General features: G+C 43.6%; 1 long non-coding RNA gene across 1 annotated transcript; it reads left to right on the top strand.

Moving 5' to 3' along the window:
- Nucleotides 1–27,620, top strand: LOC112605047. The gene is made up of 2 exons (XR_003115336.1): nt 1–179; nt 27,171–27,620. It is a non-coding gene; the product is annotated as an uncharacterized LOC112605047 (long non-coding RNA).

Genomic DNA, 27,620 nt, shown 5'->3' with positions numbered 1-27,620 from the left:
ATCAGTAACTCAGGCTGTTTCCCACACTACAGGCCAGCACTGTGGGCTCTCAGTTTATTGGGAAAGGGAAATAAAAGGGAAGGATAAAAGTCCACTGGGAAGCAAACTGGACGGAAAGGAACTCTGAGCAGCTAAACTCTGGCTAATCCCAGGGTATACCTGCCTTTTTTCTTCACCAGGTTAGACTTTTAATTTTTGATTTGGTAAATTTGAATTCCTTTTTCAACAACTCATATAAAAATGTTATGTTTATGTTTAGGGAGGCCGGGTACTGTGGTTCATGCCTGTAATCTCAGCACTTTGGGAGGCCGAGACGGGCGGATTGTTTGAGGTCAGGAGTTCAAGACCAACCTGGCCAACATGGCCAGCACTGTCTCTACTAAAAATACAAAAATTAGCCAGCTGTGGTGGCACATGCCTGTAATTCTAGCTACTCAGGAGGCTGAGGCAGGAGAATCGATTGGACCTGGGAGGTGGAGGTTGCAGTGAGCACAGATCCTGCCACTGCACTCTGGCCTGGGCAACAGAGCAAGACTGTAAAAAAAAAAAAAAAAAGAAAAGAAAAGAAAAAAGAGTTATGTTTATGTTTGGGGAAAGCAGGTGCAGAATTATTTAGATTGCAATCATGAAAAGTTCCCTGGGTGGTTTTGCTGCCAAGTTAGCTTAATCTGGGGAATTCACTGCAGGTAACTTCCTCCTCCTTTACTGTGATCATCCAAAAGGCAGGGATGGCTAGTATAATTATCCATGTCACAGGGATGCTTAGAGGCTTAATTAATGTTCATAACCCACTTTGAAGTATTCAGATGAAGAGACAGTTGATAGAAATGGTGGTGTTCTAAGTTCTACTTACAAACTGTGGCAAGTTGCAAAGCAAATTTTGAAGTTATTTTTTGGTACTGTACTTCCAAATATACTAGCATGGCAACTCCAAGATCCACCCTGATTTAGTTAGAGTCACTGCGACTCAGACAATTTAGAGGACTCTATTTCTACATTTTGTTCACTTTAATTTTTTAAAATTTTAAAATTTTAAAATATTTATTTGTTTATTTATTTATTTGTTTGTTTTGTTTTGTTTTTGAGACAGAGTCTTGCTCTGTGGCCCAAGCTGGAGTGCAGTGGCGTGAGCTCGGCTTACTACAACCTCTGCCTCCTGGGTTCAAGTGATTCTACCATCTCAGCTTCCAGAGTAGCCAGGATTACAGGCATGCACCACCATGCCTGGCTAATTTTTTTGTATTTTTAGTAGAAACGGGGTTTCACCATGTTGCCCAGGGTAGTCTCAAACTCCTGACTTCAGGTGATTTGCCCACCTCGGCCTCTCAAAGTGCTGGGATTATAGGCATAAACCACTGTGTCCAGTCATTTTGTTCATTTTTAAAAGGAAGGTGTAAATATGAGGTGATTTATAACAAGTGGCATTTGGAGGAATGACACTAAACAAGTTGGTATGTCGCTACTGTCAGCAAATAGAGAACTTTTAGCCCACAACTAAGATGCAAAACAACTTTCAAGTTAGGGAAAAAAATGTGCCAAACTCTGAGATCAAATGTAAACTTTAAGCCAAACACTATGAATACCATTAGAAACTTTTTTTTTTCTTTCTTTAGAGACGGGTTCTTCATTTGTTGCCCAGGCTGGAGTACAGTGGTGTGATCATAGCTCACTCCAGGCTTGAATTCCTGGGCTCAGGCGATCCTCTCACCTCAGCCTCCCAAGTAGTTAGGACTATAGGCACATGCACCACACCTGACTTCTAAAAATATTTTGGACAGATGAGGTATTTCTATGTTGCCCAGGCTGGTCTCAAACCCCTGGCCTTAAGTGGTTCTCCTGCCTCAGCCTTCCAAAGTACTGGGATTATAAGTATGAACCGCAATGTCTGGACTAGAAACCTTTCTAAAATAAATCCATCCTGCTTCATCATTTGGAGATGGCTTAGGATACTGTCTTTTCCATTCTTGAGAAGGAGAAACCCTGAAATATTGTCGATAAAAACCTATCTGGGAGATGGCACTAAGACTCTGTCAAGGATGTAGTCTCCCTTTATGTAGTAACCAATGCATTAGGTTTTGCTTGATTAAAAAAAAATCAAGTCTGCAAGCAAACAAAAATGTGGTGGGCTGAATAATGAAAATGAAAATGATGGGCCGGGTGAGTGGCTCACGCCTGTAATCCCAGCACTTTGGGAGGCCGAAGCGGGTGAATCACCTGAGGCCAGGAGTTCGAGACCAGCCTGATCAACATGGTGAAACCCCATCTCTACTAAAAATACAAAAATTAACCAGGCATGGTGTCGCATACCTGTAATCCCAGCTACTCAGGAGGCTGAAGCAGGAGAATCGCTTGAACCAGGAAAGCAGAGATTGCAGTGAACTGAGATGGTACCACTACACTCCAGCTTGGGCAACAGAATGAGACTTCATCTCAAAAAAAAAAAAAAAAGATGATGCTAATGGTAAAAATACTAATAGCCATCAGGTATTGAGGGCTTACTAGGTGCTAGACGCTGTTCTAAGAGCTTTATATGTCTTGACTCGTCTGATCCCACCAATAACCCTAGAAGATAGAACCTACTAATATCCTTATTTTACGGACAAAGAAACTGAGACTTAGAGAAGTTAAGTAAGTAACTTGCTTACGGTTATACAGCTTACCAGCTAGCAGTGGTTTTCAAAACACTAGTGTGCATTACACTTCTCCAAAAAGCTAGTTAAAATTCGTATCTTAGCTCAAGACCAGAAATTCTGATTAGAAGTGTGAGATGGGGTCTAGAAAAGTGCATTTTGGCTGGGCACGATGGCTCACGCCTGTAATCCCAGCACTTTGGGAGGCCGAGGCAGGCAGATCACAAGGTCGGGAGATTGAGACCATCCTGACCAACATGGCAAAACCCTGTCTCTACTAAAAATACAAAAATTAGCTGGGTGTGGTGGTGCGTGCCTGTAGTCCCAGCTACTTAGGAGGCTGAGGCAGGAGAATCGCTTGAACCAGGGAGTTGGAGGTTGCAGTGAGCTAAGATCGTGCCACTGGACTCCAGCCTGGTGACACAGCGAGACTGTCTCAAAAAAAAAAAAAAAAAAAAAAAAAAAAGAAAGAAAGAAAGAAAAAGAAGAATGCATACATTTTTAATAAATCCCTGGAAACCTGGTCAGCATAGGGAAACCCTGTCTCTACAAAAAGTTAAAAGATTGGCTGAGCATGGTGGCGCATGCCTGTGGTCTCAGCTACTCAGGAGGGTGAAGCAGGAGAATCACTTGAGCCTGGGAGACTGAGGCTGCAGTCATGCCACTGCACTCCAGCCTGGGAGACAGAGTGAGATCCTGTCTCCAAACATAAAAAATAAAAATAAATCCCTGGGACCAGGTGTCGTGGCTCACGCCTATAATCCCAGAACTTTGGGAGGCTGAGGTAGGAGGATCACTTGAGGCCAGGAATTTGAGCCCAGCCTGGGCAAAATGGTGATACCTTGTGTCTACAAAAAGGTTAAAAATTAGCCGGATGCAGTGGCACGTGTCTGTAGTCCCAATTCCTTGGGAGGCTGAAGTGGGAGGATTGCTTGAGCCCACGAGTTTGAGGTGGCAGTGAGCTATGATTGTACCACTGCACTCCAGTCTGGGTGATAAAACAAGACCCATTCTTTAAGAAAAAACAATAAACAAAAATAAAAATAAATCCCCAAGGCAAATCAACTGTAGGAAGCCATTAGACCACTCTTTGGGAAGTAGTGGCCTAGACCTAGGAAAAGGGAGAGGCTGGGAGTTGAAATTTTCCAGTGTTTCTCCAGCATTTATTGGCCTTCCCTGTCCAGCCAAATAGCAGGTCATCGGCCTAGCTGGGACTATATGTCCTTGTAGTGAAAAAAGGCTGTATCAGGCTTCCGATGCTTAATGAAAATAGCCTTTCTTTTCTTTTTTTCTTCTTTTTTTTTGAGACGGAGTTTCACTCTTGTTGCCCAGGCTGGAGTGCAGTGGAGCAATCTCAGCTCATTGCAACCTCTGCCTCCTAGGTTCAGGTGATTCTCCTGCCTCAGCTTGCCTAGTAGGTGGGATTACAGGCACCTGCCGCCATGCCCAGCTAATTTTTTGTGTATTTAGTACAGATGGGGGTTTCACTATGTCGGCGAGGCTGGTCTCGAACTCCTGACCTCAGATGATCCACCCGCCTCAGCCTCCCAAAGTGCTGGGATTACAGGCATGAGCCACTGCGCTCGGCTGAAAATAACCTTTCAAAATATCCAACTTGATTTGTCCAGCTTCCATATATGACATTTAACCTTCTGATTTTAATATGGTTTCTTAAATAGATATTTTTCCTACCAGGAAGAGCATGTGCTGACCAACAGACATGAATTCCAGCCTGATAGTTATAACATTCACAGGAATGAATAAATGGCACTGTATTTTATTAATCAGTCTATTATAACTCTGATTAATGTAAATCAATTTCTCAGAGCCAGCTCTCTTTTAAATAAATGGAGAACAATGAGTTTTATGAATTTGCAATCTTTGGGCCCAGCACACATTTTGAGGCCTCATTTATGCTTTCCTTAGTATACACACATCACTAAGCTGGGAGGCACATTTTGAGACCCAGAATCCTGACACCTCCATGCCTTCAAAAGGATAAGTTTATCAAGTTTAATAAAACAATTCATGAAACATCACTCGCCTGGGTCCTCCTCTACCTGTGACTTTCAAACACTTGTGACCTCTGAGATACTGAGAGGGGCATGGTGATACATTTTTAACATCTTTGCCCTTTTGCTCTTTTCAAATGCCACTTGTGGCTGAGTGTAGTGGCTCATGCCTGTAATCCCAACACTTTGGGAGGCCGAGGAAGGGAGATAACATGAGGCCAGGCATTCAAAACCAGCCTGGCCAACATGGCAAAACCCCGTCTCTACTGAAAATACAAAAAGTAGCTGGGTGTGGTGGCACATGCCTGCAATCCATGCTACTTGGGTGACTGAGGCCGGAGAATCGCTTGAACCCAGAAGGCAGAGGTTGCAGTGAGCCAAGATCACACCATTACACTCCATCCTGGGTGACAGAGTAAGACCCTGCCTAAATAAATAAATAAATAAATAAAATAAAAAAATAAAACATGCTACTCATCTGCTTTGGTATGAGGTATAACCTAGAAAATCTGGAAAAGACACACAAATGAACTTTGCCAGAAACAAAGCTGTGGAGACTAAACCAATCCATATCACACACCTAACTTTCCTCATTATGTATTTTTCTGCAAGGGCAAAAAAAAAAAAAAAAAAAAAAAAAGAGGCAGGGTAAAGCAATGACAATTTCCATGGTCTCTGTAAATGAGGAAATTGTCAAAGGTATTTGCCACTGATACACTCCACATCCTGTACTTTTTTTTTTTTTTTTTTTTTTTTTGAGACAGGAGCCTTGCTCCATTGCCCAGATTAGAGTGCAGTGGCTTAATTACAGTTCACTGCAGCCTCGACTGTCTGGGCTCAAGTGATCCTCTTGTCTCCTAAGTAGCTGGGACCACAGGTGCGTGCCAGGCTAATTAAAAAAATTTTTTTTGTAGATACCGAGGTCTCTCTGTATTGCCTAGGCTGGTCTCAAACCTCTGACCTCCAGCGATCCTTCCACCACAGCCTCCCAAAGTGCTGAAATTACAGGTTTGAGCCATATGCCCAGTTTCTTTTGTGTTCTCAATGGACAACTTATTATTACTGCTACTCTCCTCCTTGCCCATCAGTCCTCCTCTGACTGCGTTAGCTTTCTTTCTATTCCCAGCACTCCCCAAGCCTGGTCTTCCTTTTGGGTCTTTGTCTGGGGCCTTGCTCTAGCTGTAATGTTCTTTACTCCTAGATTCCCATGATTGGCTCCTTCTTGTCCCTGAGTCTCAGCTAAAACGTTATGTTTCAGAAAGGCCTTCACTGATGATCCCATCTAAAGTAATCACTCTCTTTTACCCCATTCATTTTATTCTCTGCATAGCATTTGCCCATTGCTGAGATTTTTCTTATTTATCTTTTTTTTTTTTAATATTCTATCTCCTGTCAACTGGAATGTAAGCCCTGATAGGGCAGGACTCTTTTATTACACTATATTTTCACTATTGTATCTACAGTGCCAAAAACTATCCCTAACACAGGGGAGATGCTCTATACATGTTTGGGGAGGAGGGAGGAAGGAAGGGAGGGAGGAAGAGAGGGAAGAAGGAAGGAAGGTGGGAAGAAAGGAAAGAAAGGAAGACAATTGGGAAGGATGTTTCTGATCTGAGGCTGACTGTTGGAGGCATCCAACTGGTTATTATTTTGCTTAACAGCAAAATATTTTTATCCACCTCCTTTGGAAACAAGAGATCTTAAAGATGTTTTGAGTTGATTACATAAGACTATTTAACAGTGGTTATGAAAACAGATGAGTTATCCTGAGAGGCTTTACTAGATATTTGTCATCATGAGCTCAGTCTCACAAGTTATTACAATAAGAAATCAGGAAAAACTGCTTATGTGTTTGAATTCAAGTAGCTAAGTCTCAAAATATAATAAAAACAGTTGCACTACAGATTTTCTTTCAAAATAGCTCAAAAATACCCTGTTGGCAGCAAAGGGAGTAATAATAAAATATCTTCTAAAAAACCTGAAAATAGGAAATAAATTTGCCTTCTGAAAGTTAAACCAGGCCGGGCGCGGTGGCTCAAGCCTGTAATCCCAGCACTTTGGGAGGCCGAGACGGGCGGATCACAAGGTCAGGAGATCGAGACCATCCTGGCTAACACGGCGAAACCCCGTCTCTACTAAAAACACAAAAAATTAGCCGGGCGAGGTGGCGGCGCCTGTGGTCCCAGCTACTCGGGAGGCTGAGGCAGGAGAATGGCGGAAACCCGGGAGGCAGAGCTTGCAGTGAGCTGAGATCTGGCCACTGCACTCCAGCCTGGGCGACAGAGCGAGACTCCGTCTCAAAAAAAAAAAAAAAAAAGAAAGTTAAACCAGTCAGATACACACACACACACACGCGCGCACACATGTGGATATGCACAGAATCACACAGAGATTAGGCTAAACCCAATGAGGGAGTCAACTGAGAGATAACCAGTGTACACCTGAAGACTTTGGGAACACCCCTAACTTCAGTGACCTGGGGGTAATCCAGGAAGGCAATCACCAGAATGTGTTTGTTAATTTAATCTGTCGTATGGAGAAAGTCTGGATGAACAGAGGAGGAAGGCAGAGAGCTGTCAGCCTGTAGCCTGGAAAACCTCAACCTAAGAAGCAAGAAGTGGGTAGCAAGTACTGTTCAAGAGAGAAGGAGCCTTGGCCTAAAGATCTGAGCTCTCAGGTCTCTGTAGCAAATGTTTATCTTTGGATAAATCATCTACCCACCTCTCCTTATTCAGATTTCATGCTTCACATGGCTCCCTGTGTGCTCAAGCCTGATTATAGGAAGCAAAGACTCTGGTCTGCTGATGTGAAGGCTCACCTGTTGGCTGGTTGCATTTATGGTTAAATGGAATGAATTTGAATTCTGGCTATACAGCAGTCTCTGTGAGCTTGGATTAGTGTGAGTTTACCTGTGAGATAAAGTTCCAGAGCAGAGTGACTTGTGACTTGTGTTGGGTCCATACTACGTGGCAGACAGTGGACCAGAATTTATACCACAAATCCAGGTTGGCTTTGAGAAGACACTGCCACTAAGGACTGATCTAAGCTTAGTTCCCTTTCAAGTTCACCAATTGTATGACTCACATGACATTGAATGAGGGGAAGACTAAAGGCTGAGAGTGTGATACCAGCTGACTCACCTTCTTCAAGAACCCAAAAGACCCCAATGGATAAGATGTGGATACTGTAGTCGATATGGATACTGTTTTCTGTAAAGGGCCAGAAAACAAATCTATTAGGCTTGTGGACCACACACAGCCTCTATTACCTATCAGTTATCTTGTAGCAGCAGTAGTAGTAGTAGTAGTTGTTGTTGTTGTTGTTATTGCTGTTGTTGTTGTTTTTGGGGTCAGAATCTTGCTCTGTCGCCCAGGCTGAAGTGCAGTGGTGTGATCTCTGTTCACTGCAACTTCTGCCTCCCAGGTTCAAGGGATCCTCCTGCCTCAGCCTCCGAGTAGCTGAGATTACAGGTATGCACCACCATGCCCAGCTAATTTTTTTTATTTGTAGTAGAGATGGGGTTTCACCATGTTGGCCAGGCTCGTCTCTAACTCTTGACCTCAAGTGATCCGCCCACCTCTGCCTCCCAAAATGTTGGGATTACAGGCATGAGCCACCGCACCCAGCCTTATTATTATTATTATTGTTATTATTATTTTGAGACAAATTCTTGCTCTGTCACCCAGACTGGAGTGCAGTGGTGTGATCTCATCTCACTGCAACGTCCGCCACCCAGATTTAAGCGATTCTCCTGGCTCAGCCTCCAGAGAAGCTGGGACTACAGGCATGCACCACCATGCCTGGCTAATTTTTGTATTTTTAGTAGAGACGGGTTTTTGCCATGTTAGTCAAGCTGGTCTCAAAGTCCTGGCCTCAAGTAATCTTCTACCTTGGCCTCCCAAAGTGCTGGGATTACAGGCATGAGCCACTGTGCCCAGTCTGTTATTTATTTTTTATACAACTCTTTGAAAATATAAAAACCATTTTTTGCTCCTGGTACAAAAACAGGCTCCTGGCCACATTTGGCCTGAGGGGGTGCAGTTTACTGACCCCTGCTATAGTCCTGAGCTGGCCACTCATTTATGGGGAGACCACAGGCAAGCTACTTTAATTAGTTTATTCATAAACAAACAGTACTTTCATAATTTACCTTATTCCACTCCAGGTGTGTGACCACTAACTTCACCAGTCTGTGAGGCCAGATAACCAAATATGAAAACTGGGTGGGCCGGGCGCGGTGGCTCAAGCCTGTAATCCCAGCACTTTGGGAGGCTGAGACGGGCGGATCACGAGGTCAGGAGATCGAGACCATCCTGGCTGACACGGTGAAACCCCGTCTCTACTAAAAAATACGAAAACTTAGCCGGGCGAGGTGGCGGGCGCCTGTAGTCCCAGCTACTCGGGAGGCTGAGGCAGGAGAATGTCGTAAACCCGGGAGGTGGAGCTTGCAGTGAGCTGAGATCTGGCCACTGCACTCCAGCCTGGGTGACAGAGCGAGACTCCGTCTCAAAAAAAAAAAAAAAAAAAAAAAAAGAAAACTGGGTGGGTCGAGCTGTAGAAGCTGGAGGCTGAGAGTGTCTTGTACTGGCATGGTGCGGCGTGGCTAGCCAAGGAGACATATGACCCCAAGAGGGGCCGGACAAGAGCTGCTGTCTTTGAGAACACTTTGGAAAACAAGCATTGTCTGAATAAAGTCTTGACTAAAGATAAGACTTCCTAGATAAAGCTAAGGAGAAAATGCTCTTGGTCAGGAATCTCAAAATCTCTGAGATATTTCCTAAGGGCCTCTCAGCTACACACTTACCCTTCTGTGGGCTTGTAAATGCCTGGCTCTGTAGGGCCCTATCAGCTCTCTCCCATTCATCCAGGTAAAGGGAGCTGTCCTAGGAATTTGGAGAACATACCCAAATTGCACCTCAATGAATGGGGATCGCTGGAAACTGGATCTTCTGGAACCCAGCTATAGTTAAATAAATTATTTCCTTGAGTGGGGAATAAGACTTACTGAAAGAAAGGAATTGAACCAACTTTGCTGTTTGTTTTTTTGGGTAAGTTTAGTAGGCAGTCTAAATATGTCATTCCTATTACAGCTTTTCCATTACATATTTTATTCTTTAGAATTTAAATCACTTAAAATTTTTATTTATTTTAACTCAAAATATGCAGATGAGCAGATTCATGTATGACCAGAAGGTAAACCAGGATCGCAGAGCAGCCGGAGAGGTGGTGACAGAACCGTCAATGGAACCCTGGGCTCTGGATTCTAACTCCTTTTCACTCACTCTTTTTTTGTTGTCGTTTTGTTTTTTTTTCTTTTGAGATGGAGTCTTGCTCTGTCACCAGGCTGGAGTACAGTGGCACAATCTCGGCTCACTGCAACCTCCGCCCCCCGGGTTCAAGCAATTCTCCTGCCTCAGCCTCCCAAGTAGCTGGGACTACAGGCACCCGCCGCCATGCCCAGCTATTTTTTTTTTTTTTTTTTTGTATTTTAGTAGAGACAGGGTTTCACCATGTTGCCCAGGCTGGTCTTGAACTCTTGAGCTCAGGCAATCTGCCCACCTTGGCCTCCCAAAGTGCTAGGATAACAGATGTGAGCCACCGCGCCCGGCCTATTTTCACTCTTTATTGCAGTGATTCTTGAATGCTGTTATGGATAGGGATGGGGACAGGCTGGGGTGGGGAGCTCTGTGTAGTTTGAAAAAGATTTTATCCCTCTTAATTCCCAGTTGAAATTCACTGATCTACAATTCATCTGATTTTGCCTTGGTCTTCTTGAAACCTCTTCAAACAAAACAAAACGAAAAAATAACACTCAAGCTGGAGAACGGTTCTACTTATTCAGAAGTGGCCAGCAGAAGAGCTATAGAGAACAGAGTGATTCCTGAATCAGCAAACCCCATGAGCTTGGATGATTCAAACCAAGCTGTGGCCGGGATCAGCCTCATTCACTGGCAAGAACCCGCCCAATAAATCGCAAGATAGAACCACTTTAAGTCCTCTCTTTTCTAAAATAGAAGAGAGGAGTGTGTCTCCTACTCATTGTGTTCATTTCAAAAGGATCAAAGACAAGTCAATTTTTTTAGAATATGAATCTGTGGCAAATAGATAACTCGAATAAGATAAAATCATTCTCCATCAAAGGAAGGTGGATTGAAGGGGTAACACATTCTCACAATACCTGCAACAACACCTCACCCCAACAAATAACATGTAAATGTGAGATTTCAAGTAGGTTAATAACATAAAGAGAACACTCATAGGAGCCAGGAAGAGACTCTGGCATCAACATTATAGAAGTACTATGGCTGACCAGGTGTGGTGGCTCACACCTGTAATCCCAGCACTTTGGGAGGCAGAGGCAGGCAGTTTGTTTGAGCTCAAGAGTTCGAGACCAGCCTGGGCAACATGGTGAAAACCCATCTCTACTAAAAATACAAAAATTAGGTGGGTGTGGTTGTACGTGCCTGTTATCCCAGATACTCAGGAGGCTGAGGCACGAGGATCTCTTGAACCCGGGAGGTAGGGGCTGCAGTGAGATGAGATTGTGCCCCTGCACTCCAGCCTGGGCAACAGAATAAGAGCCTGTCCCAAAAAACAAAACAAACAAGAAAAGAAGTAACTATAGCCACATACAGTGTAGCTATTAAACACCTTATTTGAAATAATATGAGCTGCTACCTAGAATCATATACATTTTAGAGTTTGGATCGACCCTAGAGACATTTTGCAGGTGAAGAAACTGAGTCTCTGCTCTGGACTCAGAATCTGAGTGCTGGGCTGGACCAGGAGCCTTGTGTGTGCCTCTAGCACAGCATGTAGCATAGAATGCTCTAACCTGAGCTCCTGGACTGCAGACCGTATTCTTTCTCTTTCTATTCCTAACAGCTAGAAAAGTGTCTGGCACTTAGTAGGTGTCTAGTAATGTTTAATACACCAATCAGAAGAAGCAAGAGTGTAAATCCTAGGACAATAAGAGAAAAAATTTAGAGGAAAAATCCTTCTCTGATCTCTCAGAGCATGGTAGGGTGAAATTACCCAAAAAAGTAAAAGTGAACTTGACCTCAGTGTGGCTTTTTTTAGGTGAACATCCCAGTCACAGGTAAGCATTTGCCAGACTGCCCAGAGCGATCACTTCATCACTTCCATCATCCCTATTAATAACACGGCTTGCTTATTCTGTCTTATTTGAGTATTAGAATGAGTTCACTTGCAATTAAGTTCCCTGCTTTAATTAAAGCAGAAATAAAAAAGAGGTAGACAAGTGACTTTCATTCAAGTTTTTCAGACATGTTTCACTTTTGAAATCTGAAGTATTAAGTGTTAAGCTTTGTTTGAAGTTAAAAGTACAGATTATCTCATCATGGAAAAGATTAAATTATAATGCTATCTACCTTATGATTAAAATGGCTTCTCAGATTTTAGTAGCTGTTGGGAAAGAATCATATCTTTTCTGTATCTAAATTGTCTGATTCTTTTCCCTGAAAGGACAAAAAAATACTGTGAACCCTTAATTTCAACAGCACAAAGAATTGTGCCTTCCATATTTATAAACCAGCCATAGGACAAAGGGAAACAATATGGAATTAAACATTACATTCTCTTAAGAAATATTTTCTTTCAGGGTTACATAAATATCTTTATGCTTTTCCATTTTCTTTTTGAAACAGAGTAACCCTATGACATTTCAAAGTGAAATAGCTACACACACACAATTTTTATAGAGAGGCTAGGATGACTTTTTTTAGAAGTATAATTAACCACACACACAGCATATTATTCACTGTCCTATGACCTTTGTTATTTAATTTCATATTCTGAAAATGTTTGCTTCTAAATTTACTCAGGAAAATGAGGAAATGTTATGGTTGCTTTGCTGGCTGTATATTACAGTGAAGTATACCCAGAATAGTTTTCAAATGTGGATGTTAAAAAAATATGCGTTGTTTGCCTGCTTTGGCATGTAAAAGATTTAACAAAAGCATGGTAATTTGGATTTATCAGAGAGACCCCCAGCCAAGGTCTTGAAAAATTCTAAGTAACTATAAAGTATGGTGCCTGGTGGGGTCAAGGAGAGGAGCACACCCACTGGAGTAGGGGACCAAAGCCAGTGGCTGTGGATGTCCCTGAAAAGTCTCCCTCCCCCTGCCCTCCCAGCCCCCACTGCTGTCCCTCCTATTCCATTGCCTCCAGGGACCATGATGTGGCTGGAGTAGATCAGGGGTTAAACATATATACACATATTTTAAAAGTTGTACAATCCTTTCCGCTAAAACAAAAGCATAAACAAAAATCCTCTATTACACAGCAGGTGAAAAGGACCTCCTGTGGTTTATCTGTGGTTTGGGGGTGGGGGTCAGAGGCACCTCAGTGGAACCTAGGAATATATGAAATGAAATTTTGGAATCTCTGCTCTAATATGCCTGCCACTAGAAGTTGGGTCACTTTCCTTACTCTAGTGTGATGCCATTGCCTAGGCCAGAGCCACATATATGGGAGTGCAGGTTGTGCCCTGTGCCAGGTGCCCAACCAAGAGGGCCATTAGGGATAAAAATCCGGCCCTGGCTTCTCTTGCTGAGCCTGGCTCCCTGGTGCAGAGCTGATTCTGCAGGGAGGAAAGGGCCTCCTTTGTGTTATGTCTGCCTGGAGGGAATGTGGTTTTCTTTTTCTTTATTTTTTCTGAGACAGAGTCTTGCTCTGTTGCCCAGGCTGGAGTACAGTGGCAAGATCTTGGCTCACTGCAAGCTCTGCCTCCCAGGTTCACGCCATTCTCCTGCCTCAGCCTCCTGAGTAGCTGGGACTACAGGCACCCGCCACCACACCCGGCTAATTTTTTGTATTTTTAGTCGAGACGAGGTTTCACCATATTAGCCAGGATGGTCTCGATCTCCTGACCTCGTGATCCGCCCATCTCGGCCTCTCAAAGTGCTGGGATTACAGACGTGAGCCACCGCACCTGGCCTTTCTTTTTTTTTGAGACAGAGTCTTGCTCTGTCACCTAGGCTGCAGTGCAGTGGTGTGATCTCAGCTCACTGCAACCTCTGCTTCCTGGGTTCAAGCAATTCTTTTGCCTCAGCCTCCTGAGTAGCTGGGATTACAGGCACCCACCACTTCACCCAGCCAACAGGGTTTCACCATGTTGGCCAGGCTGGTCTCAAACTCCTGACCTCAAGTGATCTGACTGCCTCAGCCTCCCAAAGTGCTGGGTTCACAGGTGTGAGCCACTGCACCTGGCCAAAAGCCAAAACATTTTAATAAAAATGTGCTCTATACTTCAATCCTGACAAATCCATAACATCATAAAAAACATTTGTTTTGTTTTGTTTTGAGACGGGAGTTTCACTCTTGTTGCCCAGGCTGGAGTGCAATGGCACGATCTCGGCTCACTGCAACCTCCACCTCCCTGGTTCAAGCGATTCTCCTGCCTCAGCCTCCCGAGTAGCTGGAATTACAGGTGCCCGCCACCATGCCCAGCTAATTTTTTTTGTATTTTTAGTAGACACGGGGGTTTCACTATGTTGGCCAGGCTGGTCTTGAACTCCTGACCTCATGATCCTCCCACCTCGGCCTCCCAAAGTGCTGGGATTACAGGCATGAGCCACTGCGCCTGGTCCATTAAAAACATTTGTAAAGCTATGGTGTTGATAAAGTATTATGAAAGACAGCAAAAAAGAGGGCCAATTTTTAGTTATTATTGCACATGTTTAGAGGAGCTAGTGACATTTTGTATGATTAATAAAAGACATTGTTTAATAAAAGACATTGTTTATGTCTTTATTTATGTATTCCACAACATTTATTTTATTTTCTCCATTTCAGGAAAACCACTATGTTGTTACAATAAAGATTTTCATGTAATTTGTGTTCAATTGATAGTGATAATGTGACAAGTTAAAAATGAAAGTAATTGTGTATAAAATTTGAGTATATTTTCATCAAAATGTAAGTTAAAGTGATTGTAAATTTTAAGATCATAATTACTTTGTATATCTTCAAGAAAATTATTGTTTTAAAATATTTATATCTATTAAATTTAGAAGGCAAAATAAAAAATAATATATGAATACAAACATTTTAAATAAAAATCATTTAAATAAAACTGAACTTTTTTTTCTTTTTAAGAGGTCTTACTGTATTTCCCAGGCTGATCTCAAAGTCCTTGGCTCAAGCTATTCTCTCACCTAGGCCCCCCAAAGTGCTGGATTACAGGCATGAGCCACCAGCCTTGGCAATATGGCGAAACCCCATCTCTACAAAAAATACAAAAATTAGCCAGGCATGGTGATGCACACCTGTAATCCCAGCAACTTGGGAGGCTGAGGTGGGAGGATGGTTGAGACTAGGAGGTGGAGGTTGCAGTGAGCTGAGATTGTGCCAGTGCGCTCCAGCATGGATGACAGAGTCTGACTTTGTCTCGGGGAAAAAAAAAAAGTATTAAGAATTGTTTGCTATTGCAAAATATCCTCAGTCACAATGCACAATGTGCAACTGTTGCAAATGCCACTTAATTCCCAAGTACCTCCAGAACTTGGAGTTGGAAAACAGAGAAGCTGGAAAAGGGATCCTCAGCATTCCTAGCCAATGATACTTGGTAATGCAAGAATCTATTGCATTCATATTCTCTGAGAGGAGGAATTTGACAACTTAATTAATTTGTCCTTTTTTATGTAAGAGTTTCTGCCACTCAAATCTTTCCAAAGCCATATTTTTCCCCTAATGTCAGCAGCAACAAAACCCACAAAGCTTCTTGTTTTGAAGACATAGGGCAGGAGAGATACAGAAGTGTTTCTGTGAATCCTGAATGGTGTTATCTCAAGAAGAAATGTTTAGGGTCATGAGTTGCACTGGACCAGCATGGAGGGCTGGATCCCAGGGTCAGAGGCTCCGCCATGTCTTTTTTTTTATTTTACTATTTTTTTCTGAGAGAGAGTCTTGCTTTGTCACCCAGGCTGGAGTGCAATAGTGCAATTTCGGCTTACTGCAACCTCCACCTTCCAGGCTCAGGTGATTCTCCTGGCTCAGCCTCCTGAGTAGCTGGGATTACAGGCACATGCCACTGCACCCAGCTAATTTTTGTATTTTTAGTAGAGATGGGGTTTCACCATGTTGCCTAGGCTGGCCTTGAACTCCTGACCTCAAGTGATCCACCTGCCTTGGCCTCCCAAAGTGCTGGGATTACAGGCGTGAGCCACCACGCCCAGCCACCTCCATGTCTTTTAATTAGCTTTGTGTGTGTTTGTTAAACGTGGAATACAGGTCAGAGGTCTCTGCTGTTTGCATTTCACGGTGCTACTATCTGGAAGTTTAGGAGAAGTCATTCTTTAAAAAAAGGCTGTGTCAGAATTCAGGCACAGGTATTTACATGGTAGAATGCCCACTTTAATTAGCAAATTATAAACAGAAGTCGTGCTGAAATTTTACTTCTAATTTTTCTATGAGAGTAGTTTTCTTGTTTTTTGTTTGTTTATTTGTTTGTTTGTTTTTGAGACGGAGTCTCGCTCAGTCACACAGGCTGGAGTGCAATGGCATGATCTCAGCTCACTGCAACCTCCACCTCCCGTGTTCAAGCGATTCTCCTGCCTCAGCCTCCTGAGTAGCTGGGATTACAGGCGTGCACCACCACACTCAGCTAAGTTTTATATTTTTAGTGGAGATGGGGTTTTGTCATGTTGGTCAGGCTGGTTTTGAACTCCTGACCTTGTGATCTGCCCACCTCGGCCTCCCAAAGTGCTGGGAAACATTTAACTTTTTGAGGAATTGCTAGATTATTTTTCAAACTGGTTATACCATTTTGCATTCCTGGCAGCCATGTATGAGCATTCTGGTTTCTCCATATCCTCACCAACACTTGTTATTTTCTGTCTTTTTTATTATGGCCATCCTGGTGAGTGGGAAGTGGTATCTCATCATGGTTTTGATTTGCATTACTCTGATGGCTAGTGATGTTGATAGTTCTTTTTATCTAGCTATTTCTGAAGACAGAGAAAGAATGACAATGTTTGTGAACATCTTCATTCAATACTGTGCTCATAGTCTTTAGATACAGATTAATTCATAGAATGTAAACATTAGAAGGGACCTTAGATCCAGGTCAGGTACCTGCTTTTACCATAGCTCACCTGCAGTGCTGGGTGTCAACTACTTCCACTTGTCAGAAAGTTCTCATCTTTGGTGAGTTTTATTTTTATTTTTTGAGACGGAGTCTTGCTCTTGTCATCCAGGCTGGAGTGGAGTGGCATGATCTCAGTTCATTGCAACCTCTGCCTCCTAGGTTCAAGCGATTCTCCTGCCTCAGCCTCCTGAGTAGCTGGGATTACAGGTGCCTCCACGCCCAGCTAATTTTTGTATTTTTAGTAGAAACAGGGTTTCACCATGTTGGCCAGGCTGGTCTCAGACTCCCGACCTCAGGTGATCTGCCCGCCTTGGCCTCCCAAAATGCTGGGATTATAGGCGTGAGCCACTGTGCCGGCTGACTTTTTTTTTTTTTTAAATGAAATCTTTTTCTGAACTTTTTTCCAGAAACTTTTAGTCACTAAGCCAAGCTTTGCTCTCTGAAGCAAGGCAAAGCTCTCTCTTCAGAACTCAACATTCCTCTCCTTCATTCGGCTAGATCCACAGATATATTTTTAAAGACAGCTTTGGGCTGGGTGCGGTAGCTCATCCCTATAATCCCAATACTTTGGGAGGCTAAGGTGGGCCGATCACTTGAGGTCAGGAGTTCGAGACCAGCATGATCAATATGGGGAAACCCTGTCTCTACTAAAAAATACAAAAATTAGTCAGGTGTGGTGGTGGGTGCCTGTAATCCCAGCTTCTCAGGAGGCTGAGGCAGGAGAATGGCTTAAACCCAGGAGGCGGAGGTTGCAGTGAGTGACAACTCACCATTGCACTCCAGTCTGGATGATATAGTGAGATCTTGCCTAAAAACAAAAACAAAGAAGCAAACAACAGTTTTGGCAGCCCACTAAGTTGTTGCCTTTTTCTTTTTCCTGTTGAGTTAATGAGCCCAGCTTGAGGCTGCTATGCAGATCTGGCCACATTTACCAGGCGGTAGCAGCTCAGCTAGGATTCACCTGGAAAGCGGGTAGATCAGAAGGTTCCAGACCAAAGTCTGGGCGGAGGAGGCTTAAGTAACTTGGAGAAACATACTCTGAAATTGCCCGCATGGTTTTTTCCAGTCACTGTATTTTGAAATTTCAAACCATTTTAAACAAGGGTATGTGGTTTTTATGTTTACTGAAAAGGAACAATTTTTTTTTTTTTTTTTTTTTTTGAGATAAGAGTGTTACTCTATCCCCCAGGCTGGAGTGCAGTGGTGTGATCTCAGCTCACTGCAACTTCCCTCTGCCAGGTTCAAGCAATTCTCCTGCCTTAGCCTCTCGAGTAGCTGGGGCTAAGGCCTGCACCACCATGCCCAGCTAATTTTTGTATTTTATTTTTTAAGTAGAGATGGGGTTTCACTATGTTGGCCAGGCTGGTTTTGAACTCCTGACCTCAAGTGATCCTCCCGTCTCAGCCTGCCAAAGTGCTGGAATTACAAACGTGAGCTACCGTGCCCGGCCAGGAACGAATGTTTTTAAAAATGTTGAGAATGTAGTCTATAAAAACAGGGTCTCTGCTCTCCTGCTTACTTATAAAGAAGATACATTTATGTCTTTTCACTCAACCTGGCATACTTTGAAAAGGCGCCTGCTGTGGCTTCGTGCACATGTGACTGCATAAGTGTGTGTCTCTGCATGTTGCCATCAGTCAATTCGTCCCCCCAGTCTTCCATGAATATGGCCTTGCCTCTCTGAGTTATTGGTGCCCAGTTCCCACTCTTTACACCTCTAAAGAAAGAGAGGATGCCGGCCGAGTGCAGTGGCTCACGCCTGCCAGCACTTTGGGAGGTCGAAGCAGGCGGATCAAGAGGTCAGGAGATCGAGACCATCCTGGCTAACACGGTGAAACCCCGTCTCTACTGAAAATACAAAAAATTAGCCGGGCGTGGTGGTGGGCGCCTGTAGTCCCAGCTACTCAGGAGGCTGAGGAAGGAGAATGGTGTGAACCCAGAAAGTGGAGCTTTCAGTGAGCTGAGATTGAGCCATTGCACTGCACTCCAGCCTGGGCGACAGAGCAAGACTCCATCTCAAAAAAAAAAAGAAAAAAGAAAAGAAAAGAAAGAGAATTCCTTCTCCTGCTTCTACTTAGACCCTGGAACCCAACCGTCATCTTTGTTCTCTCAAACCTTCCTCCATCTGGTGGATCTAGAGGAATCCCACCTTTGATGTGGGCAAAACGTCTTTCACCCTAAGCTAATTTCTTTCTCTCTCTCTCTCTCTTTTTTTTTTGAGACACAGTTTCACTCTTTTGCCCAGGCTGGAGTGCAGTGGCACGATCTCGGTTTACTGAAAACTCTGCCTCCTGCCTCAGACTCCCAGGTAACTGGGATTACAGGCAGGTACCACCAGGCCTAGCTAATTTTTGTATTTTTGGTAGAGATGGGGTTTTGCCATGTTGGCCAGGCTGGTCTTGAATTCCTGACCTCAAGTGATCCGCCCACCTTGGCCTCCCAAAGTCCTGTTATTACAGGCATGAGCTATTGTGTCCAGCCATAATTACTCTTATTTTGTATTCCCAACCCTACATCCCTCCTCATCCAAACTGATGCTTTTCCCTTAAAGGCACCATGCCCCATTCCTTCCTGTCCCTGGAATGAACCAGGCTGATGCTTCTTTTTGCTGGGCTGGTCTCTCCCGTTGGAACACTCTTGCAACTGTTGTCCCCTGGGCTCATTCCTCTTCATGACTCAGATCCCAGCTCAGCTATCACTTCCTTTGAGAGGCCTTCCCCAATGGCCCTCAGACAAAGCCCAATGACAGCCGGGATTTCTGTCTGTTTCATTCATGGTAGTATTCTCGTCATCTAGAACAGTGCCGGCACATGGCAGGCACTTGATGAATCCTTGACACTAAAGGAGCTTCTGTAAAAGAAGTACTAGGTTGCATAATTTCTGCCATTTTGAGTGAGGCCAGAAAAGGACTGAGAAATCAACAAGGAAAGGAGAAGCAAACAAGAGGGGAAAAGACATGGCAGGGCAAAGGACAGAAATGGGTAGTTGGAGAGCAAACGGGGGACAGGGTTTATGGCCTGTTCTCTCCTTTCCCTGAATTGGAAAATGCTTTCTGCTGTGATTAAAGCAAAAACCAGGCTTAACTTGAAGTAAAGGATATCAAAAAGAAAAAAATATATAGAAAAGAGGACAATCCCCCCATTCTTCTAGCTTCCGCTTTCAGTTTTCATCAACAAAATAAAAATTGGTTAGATAGGTATCAATTCCCGCTGCACATGAGAAAATTGCTTAATTAAAAGTATCAGCACAAATGGGATCCAAAATCAAGGGGCACAGTTTTGTCTAAAAGAAAGAAAGAAAAGCAGTCCCTTCTAAAGTGCAGATTATTCTGCCGGACTAGGTATGAAAGGGGAAAAAAAGAAAAAATAAGTGTACATTATTTTCTAAAACTTTTTGGCTACTCTATAAGATGTTTTGTTCACAATTGAGTGAATTACCAGCCATGGTAGAGACTGACAATATATAAAGGATGTTCTCAACTCAGCCTGTTGTGCAACCGTTCTTGATTTCTTGTGTCAAACTGGATCTTCTGCTTCCCTTGCCAACTGAAATTAAATGGGTGTGTTAGGTCATAGCGCAACTATGGGATAGTTTCCACATTTGTTTTTCTTTCTCCTTTCTGACCTCCTGTTTATTACATATAACAAGTCAGATTGTAATTTGAAAGTGAGGAACTAAGGCAGCTTGCTAACACGCTGAGGCTGAGCACTGCTGCTCGTGTTGTTTAGACCTTTTGGTGACAGCCAAAGGGTATTAGTCACATGATTGGGATGTGCAATCATCCGAGGCTAAAATGACATCACCAGAGTGCATTACACTGGAACTTAGCAAATCTGCACTGCAGGATTTGCCAAGGAAAATTAAACTGGTAGCTTTCTAAACTCCTCTCATCTCCCATGTGATGAGTACTATTTTTCTAGTGACTTTTATTTTTTATTTATTTATTTATTTTTTTTGAGACGGAGTCTCACTCTGTCACCCAGGCTGGAGTGCAGTGGCCGGATCTCAGCTCACTGCAAGCTCCGCCTCCCGGGTTCTCGCCATTCTCCTGCCTCAGGCTCCCGAGTAGCTGGGCCTGCAGGCGCCCGCCACCACGCCTGGCTAGTTTTTTTTTTTGTATTTTTTAGTAGAGGCGGAGTTTCGCTGTGTTAGCCAGGATGGTCTTGATCTCCTGACCTCGTGATCCACCCACCTCGGCCTCCCAAAGTGCTGGGATTACAGGTGTGAGCCACCGCGCCCGGCCTCTAGTAACTTTTATGCTGAAGAGGAACCTTGTCCAGTTCTTCTTTCTGGTGTGTGTAAATGTTGCTGAAACTAAGCCTTCATGCATGTGAAATCATTACCAGTAAAAATGTTTTTTCTTCCTCGATGTACTTATTCCATGTTTTAGACCTCTGTACATGCTATGCTTTCTTACCTCTCTGGCTGGTGGTGTGTGCTGTTTCCTCTGTTTAACATGCTCTTTTCCCTGGTCCTCTCCGCTCTGCTCCTTGTCTATCTGATGAATTCCTACTCATCCTTTAAGATCATTTCAAAATATTTCTATGTGAGTTTTCCTTTACCTCCTCCTCTTCTGATTCGAATAGTAACTTCATCATGTCTTCCATCATTCATTATAACAGTGTACATCCCTTGAGCCGGGCGTGGTGGCTCACTCCTGTAATCCCGGCACTTTGGGAGGCCGAGGTGGGTGGATCACGAGGTCAGGAGATCAAGACCACCCTGACCAACATGGTGAAACCCCGTCTCTACTAAGAAATACAAAAAAATTAGCCGGGCGTGGTGGCACGTGCCTGTAATCCCAGCTACTTGGGAGGCTGAAGCAGGGGAATCCTTGAACCTGGGAGGCAAAGGTTGAGTGAGCCGAGATGCCGAGATTGTGCCTCTGCACTCCAGCCTGGTGACAGAGCAAGACTCTGTCTCAAAAAAAAAAAAAGTGTATATCCCACTGTTAGAACCTTTATCACATTATACATTATGTCCATTATGGGGGGAGAAACTATGTCTCCACATCCTTGTTTCCCTAGCATTTGGCACAGTCTTGGCAAATAGCCCTCAACATATGTTTATTTTCTCTTTCCTTCCTCAATTTTTTATCCTCATCACCATGTATATTTTCAATCTGAAACAAAGTTTTATCAATTTTTAGATTACGTACTTTGAGTATATGTTATTAAGGACATATAAGTTTAGAGTTGTTATAGCTCTCCAATGACATTTTCATCAAATTTAGTGACTCATTTCATCCCTAAAAATGCTTTTTGTCAGCCAGACGTGCTGGCTCACGCCTGTAATCCCAGCACTTTGGGAGGCTGAGATGGGCAGATCACGAGGTCAGGAGATTGAGACCATCCTGGCTAACACTGTGAAACCATGTCTCTACTAACAATAAAAATAAAAATAAAAATTAGCCGGGTGTGGTGGCAGGCACCTGTAGTCCCAGCTACTTGGGAGGCTGAGGCAGGAGAATAGCTTGAACCTGGGAGGCGGAGCTTGCAGTGAGCCGAGATTGCACCACTGCACTCCAGCCTGGGCGACAGAGCGAGACTCCATCTCAATAAATAAATAAATAAATAAATAAATAAATAAATAAGTGCTTTTTGTCTTAAACACATTTGTCTCGTATTAATAACAACTACATCAGCTTTTTTGAAGGCGTGTATATTTGCCAGATATATTTTATTTTTACTTTTATTTTTAATTTCTTTTAGAGACAGAGTCTTGCTCTGTTACCCAGGCTGGAGTGCAGTGGCATTTGGCTCACAGAAGCCTTGAACTCCTTGGGCTCAGGCACTCCTTTTGCCTCAGGCTCCCAAGGAGCTGGGACTACAGGTGCATGCCACTGTGACCAGCTAATTTTAAAAAAATGTATTATTATTATTGTTACTTTTTTGAGACAGGGTCTTGCTCTGTCACCCAGGCTGGAGTGCAGTGGTGCAATCACAGTTCATTGAAGCCTCAAACTTCTGGGCTCAAGCAAGTCTACCATCTCAGCCTCCCTAGTAGCTGGGACCATAGACACATACCACCACGCCTGGCTAATTTTTGTATTTTTCGTTATTTAGAGATGGGTCTTACTATGTTGCCAGGACTAGTCTTCAACTCCCAGCACCACAAAGCACTGGGATTACAGATGTGAGCCACTGTGCTCAGCCTCTATGTTTTACATACTTATACTTTCTGTCATCCTGGATCCTTACAGTTTAGCAAGCCTCTTATAAAAAGTATATATCTGGATTTCTAATATTTAAAACTCTGACTCTTTTTGTACTTTGAAAGGCCAGTTTGATCCACTTACATTTATTATGATTACTGAAATTTGGATTCATTTCTATAACCTTATTTCGTACTTCCTATTTGTACTGCTTTTTCTATGCTTCTTTCTCTCCTACTCTTTCTAATGTTGTAACAAACTGAAACTTTGTGATTCTTCTTTTTTCATAAACGACTTTGATGTTCTATTCATATGGGAGGATTGGTCTAGCGGCTTCTATCTTCTGGTTTCTTAAAAGTTTCTTCTTTTAATTAGGACAATGAGAATATTTCAGAGGATATTTATGACTAAGTATTGCATCATCAAGAAAGAAAAACACTGTAGTCCCAGCACTTTGGGAGGCTGAGGCGGGCGCATTGCTTGAGGCCGGGAGTTCGAGACCAGTGTGGCCAACATGGTGAAACCCCGTCTCTACTAACCAAAAAAAAAAAAAAAAAAAAAGAGAGAGAGAGAGAGAGAGAAAAGAGAAAGAAAGAAAAATAGCTAAGGAGAGACTCGGGAAAAAATTTTACTTTTTAACAATTCTCACTAGAGACTGAGGCAGTTTAACAACCAAGTAACTCATTCTCAAAATGATGAGTCAACATGGCGTGGAATGCTGGTTACAGGATGATGAGATCTGTGTAATATTTCTGCTCCCAGTGTGAGGACGGCACCTAAGGGAAGGTCTTTCTGCGCTCAGCGTGCCTGTACTGCTGTGTGCCACATGACTTCATGGGGAAGCTCCCATGACTTGCCTCTGTTCAGCTTACTGTAAAACCCTTATTTTTTTTTTTTTTTTTTTTTTTTGAGATGGAGTTTTGCTCTGTTGCCCAGGCTGGAGTGCAGTGGCGCCATCTCAGCTCACTGCAGCCTCTGCCTTCCGGGTTCAAGCAATTCTCCCACCTCAGCCTCCCAAGTAGCTGGGACTACAGTCACGCACCACCACACCTGGCTAATTTTTGCATGTTTTAGTGGAGACGGGGTTTCACCATGTTGGCCATGCTGGTCTTGAACTCCTGACCTCAAGTCATCTGCCTGCCTCGGCCCCCACAAAGTGCTGGGATTACAGGCATGAGCCACTGTGCCCACCCAACAGACTGGGTTTTGAATCCTGATTTTTCCGTATATTAGCTGTGTGAGGTAAGTCAAGTTACTTAGTCATGCTCAACCTCAGTTTCCTTATATTCTAAGTGAAGCTAAATCTAAACAGGGTTTTTATGAGAATTTAATAAATTAAAACATACAAAGCCTTTGGCCTCAAGTTAGTACTAAAAAAAGAAGTAGCTATTATAATGATTTTTAAAAAATGAATAAGAAGCTTCTTGAAGGAGTTCCTTCTGCAACTCCCTGTCTCTCAGCACAGAGTAGTAGGCACAGGAAGCAGTCTTGGGATAGAGTTGGGCTAGAGGAGTATTGATCTTTCCACTTCAGAGATTTAACAAGCTGAGTGTGGTGGAAATCCCTTTGACATTTATTTATTTATTTATTTATTTATGAGACGGAGTCTCACTCTGTCGCCCAGGCTGGAGTGCCGTGGTGTGATCTCGGCTCACTGCAAGCTCTGCCTCCCGGGTTCACGCCATTCTCCTGCCTCAGCCTCCTGAGTAGCTGGGACTACAGGCGCCCGCCGCCACTCCCAGCTAATTTTTTGTATTTTTAGTAGAGACGGGGTTCTGCCGTGTTAGTGAGCATGGTCTCAATCTCCTGACCTCGTGATCCGCCCGCCTCGGCCTCCCTTTGAACTTTTAAGATGAGGAGGTCAGGAGTGTGACTCATACCCTCATGTGTGTCATCCTGAATCAACAGATATCAGTGTGTATCTGGATCATTGCTGCAATGATTGTGTTGCAAACCTGTTGTTTCTGCACACATGACTTCCTTGCTAAGGCTGGCATGATCTTATATCCTCAAGTTCTGATCTCTCCTCCAAACCCAGTTAGAAAGTTATGAGGTAGCAGAGTGCTGCTAACCTCATCCCCAGGAATCTCTACTTCTTCAGGTAGGGGAAACCCTGTCCTGGGGTACTGAGTTAGAATTAGGAATGTATTAGGTTGGTGCAAAAGTAATTGAGGTTTCATAATGGCAAAAACCGCAATTACCTTTGTACCAACCTAATATATATTTTCCTGTTATGAACATGATTATTTGGAGGTGATATGTACATCAGGCTCACTGCTATTAATAATGGATAAAGGCTGGGCACAGTGGCTCACGTCTGTAATGCCAGCACTTCGGGAGACTGAGGTAGGAGGCAATATAGCAAGCCTCTGTCTCTAAAAATAGAAAATTTAAAAAATAAATGAATAAACAATTGGTAAAATAAGACTATTAGGACATAACCTGAGATCCTAACCTCTTTAAGATTTCCTATGGGAAATGTGTTATCAGTTCCAAATAATTGATTTACAGGTAAAACATCAAAACATAAGCCATTAGCAAAAAAAGGGCTGCAACCCTTCACATGTTCAATATAGGAAGAGGGAAAAAGTCCTGCAGAGCAGTCGAAGTGTAGGAACAGTTGGACTGTGCATTTTTCTAAACTGGAGGTCAATCAGGACAACAGATGAGCAGCTTGTTGCAAAGAGCAACACTGGCTTCTTAGTGATCACCAAGACAGAGACATTGAATGAGGTTTGGCTCCATAGCCACTCCTGTGCCCTTGCTATGTCTGGATGCCTCCTTATTCCTTAGAGAGTCCTCCTTGAGAAGGGAAGGACACCTTCCTGCTCAGGATGCTTTGGAAGCTTCTCAGTACTGCTGAGAGTGGCCTCTGTGCCTACACTCCCTCACCCTAAATCGACCTGGCTATAAGCAGCTCTCCAAACCTTCTTTGCCAGATCCCTCTCTAACCTGGTGTCACTCTTATCTCTGACTGCCATGGGCAGGGATCGCTCATCAGTCAGTCAGGAAACAGGTAGATGCTAAGAGTCCACTGTTGCTCAGGATTCCTCTAGGCTGTGTGAGTACAGAAAAGAAAAAGATAGAATCTCTGCTCTCGAAAGAATTTACAAACTGGTTTGGGAAGCAGCATATGCTAGGAGTTCAAACACAGGATTCAAGTCAGTCAGCCCTGACCAGAATCTCAGGTCTACCATCTCCTAGCTGTGTATTTTGAGTCTCAGTTTTTTCATTTGTAAAGTAGGGATGATAAAAGTGCTATCTCAGAAGGCTGGCATGAGGATTGCGTTGCAAGATAAAGTATTTAGCAGAGCCTGCACATAGTAAGTGCTCAATAAATGTTAGCTATTATTATTATTATTCAGCAAGTCCCAGATGGGGTATCAACTAGTCTGGGCCACATAGAAATCCAGTAACACCCTCCTCAGTCTTCTCAGACCTGGGGGAGGAGGTACTGCTTTGTGGGCCACAAAAAGAATGGGATGGACTGGATACCCCTGGAGAAGGGCTTTGGGCATGCACCAAGGTGCTGCTCTTGACTCCCTGGTGAAGGCAGTCTGCCTGTCTGACTCAGTTCAGCACCAATCACTTTGCTGGGCTTGGAAACTAAACAATGGGAACTTCCCCTGCCTTTGAAGAATTTGCCAGCTGGGTAGGGGTTCAGGACATGCACACAAGATGCAGCTTTAACATAATGAGGAAGAAGCATATTAATTAACAAAAACAGGCAGGGCCCAGTGGCTCATGCCTGTAATCCCAGCACTTTGGGAGGCTGAGGAGGGCGGATCATCTGAGGTCAGGAGTTCGAGACCAGACTGGCCAACATGGTGAAACCCTTGTCTCTACTAAAAAAAAAAAAAAAAAAAAAAAAATTAGCCAGGTGTGGTGGTGCGTGCCTGTAATCCCAGCTACTCAGGAGGCTGAGGCAGGAGAATCGCTTGAACCTGGGAGGCGAAGTTTGCAGTGAGCTGCGATTGTGCCATTGCACTCCAGCCTGGGTGACAGAGCAAGACCCTGTCTCAAAAAAAAAAAAAAAAAAAAAAAAAGAAAGAACAAAAATGACATGGTAAAAACTTAACATGCCTACGATAAATGTTTAGGGCAAGAAATGCTTATTAATACATCTACATTCTGAACTTCTGGGTGAAATATTCTGATTATGTTAATACCACCCTTAGCTCTGTGGCAATAACAGCAGAAAGTCCCTTTTCTTACCACCTTCCCACCTCCGTCTCTTTGTTCCCTGTGTCTGTTTCTCTCCCCAGACAAACTGTGGCCTGGACCAGCTGGTGAAACATAATTCTGAATCCTGCCCACAGGCTTTGGTGGTTTTGGATGAAAGGCCAGCGCCTTGGGAGCCCTGCGTTTGATTTCAAGTTTTAAGGCCAGCACTGGTGGAGCAATGAATGCTGAAAGCTCTCCCCTGAAAGGAGCACAATTGCCTTTAGGTGACTGCTAACTCCGGCTTTTGCTGAGGACAGTGTTTACTTTGTGAGCTTAATGACAGGGCTGCCTTTCTGGGAGTGTTGCAATGAAACAGACTCAGACAGAGGCCATCACAGACCTCCTCCCTACCAAGGCTGCCACGGCTGGCATCTCAAGAACAGTCCATTGAACTTGGGATTTGGGTGTGAGACACAGTTTCATCAGAAGAATTTAAACCAAAGTCTACATTTGCCCTCTGGATAAATGTGTGTGTTCAGCAGCAACCACAA

This window comes from Theropithecus gelada, chromosome 13, assembly GCF_003255815.1.
Source record: "Theropithecus gelada isolate Dixy chromosome 13, Tgel_1.0, whole genome shotgun sequence".
NCBI lineage: Eukaryota > Metazoa > Chordata > Mammalia > Primates > Cercopithecidae > Theropithecus > Theropithecus gelada.
The sequence above is the reverse complement of the archived record's forward strand: the minus strand, read 5'-3'. Positions and strand labels throughout refer to the sequence as shown.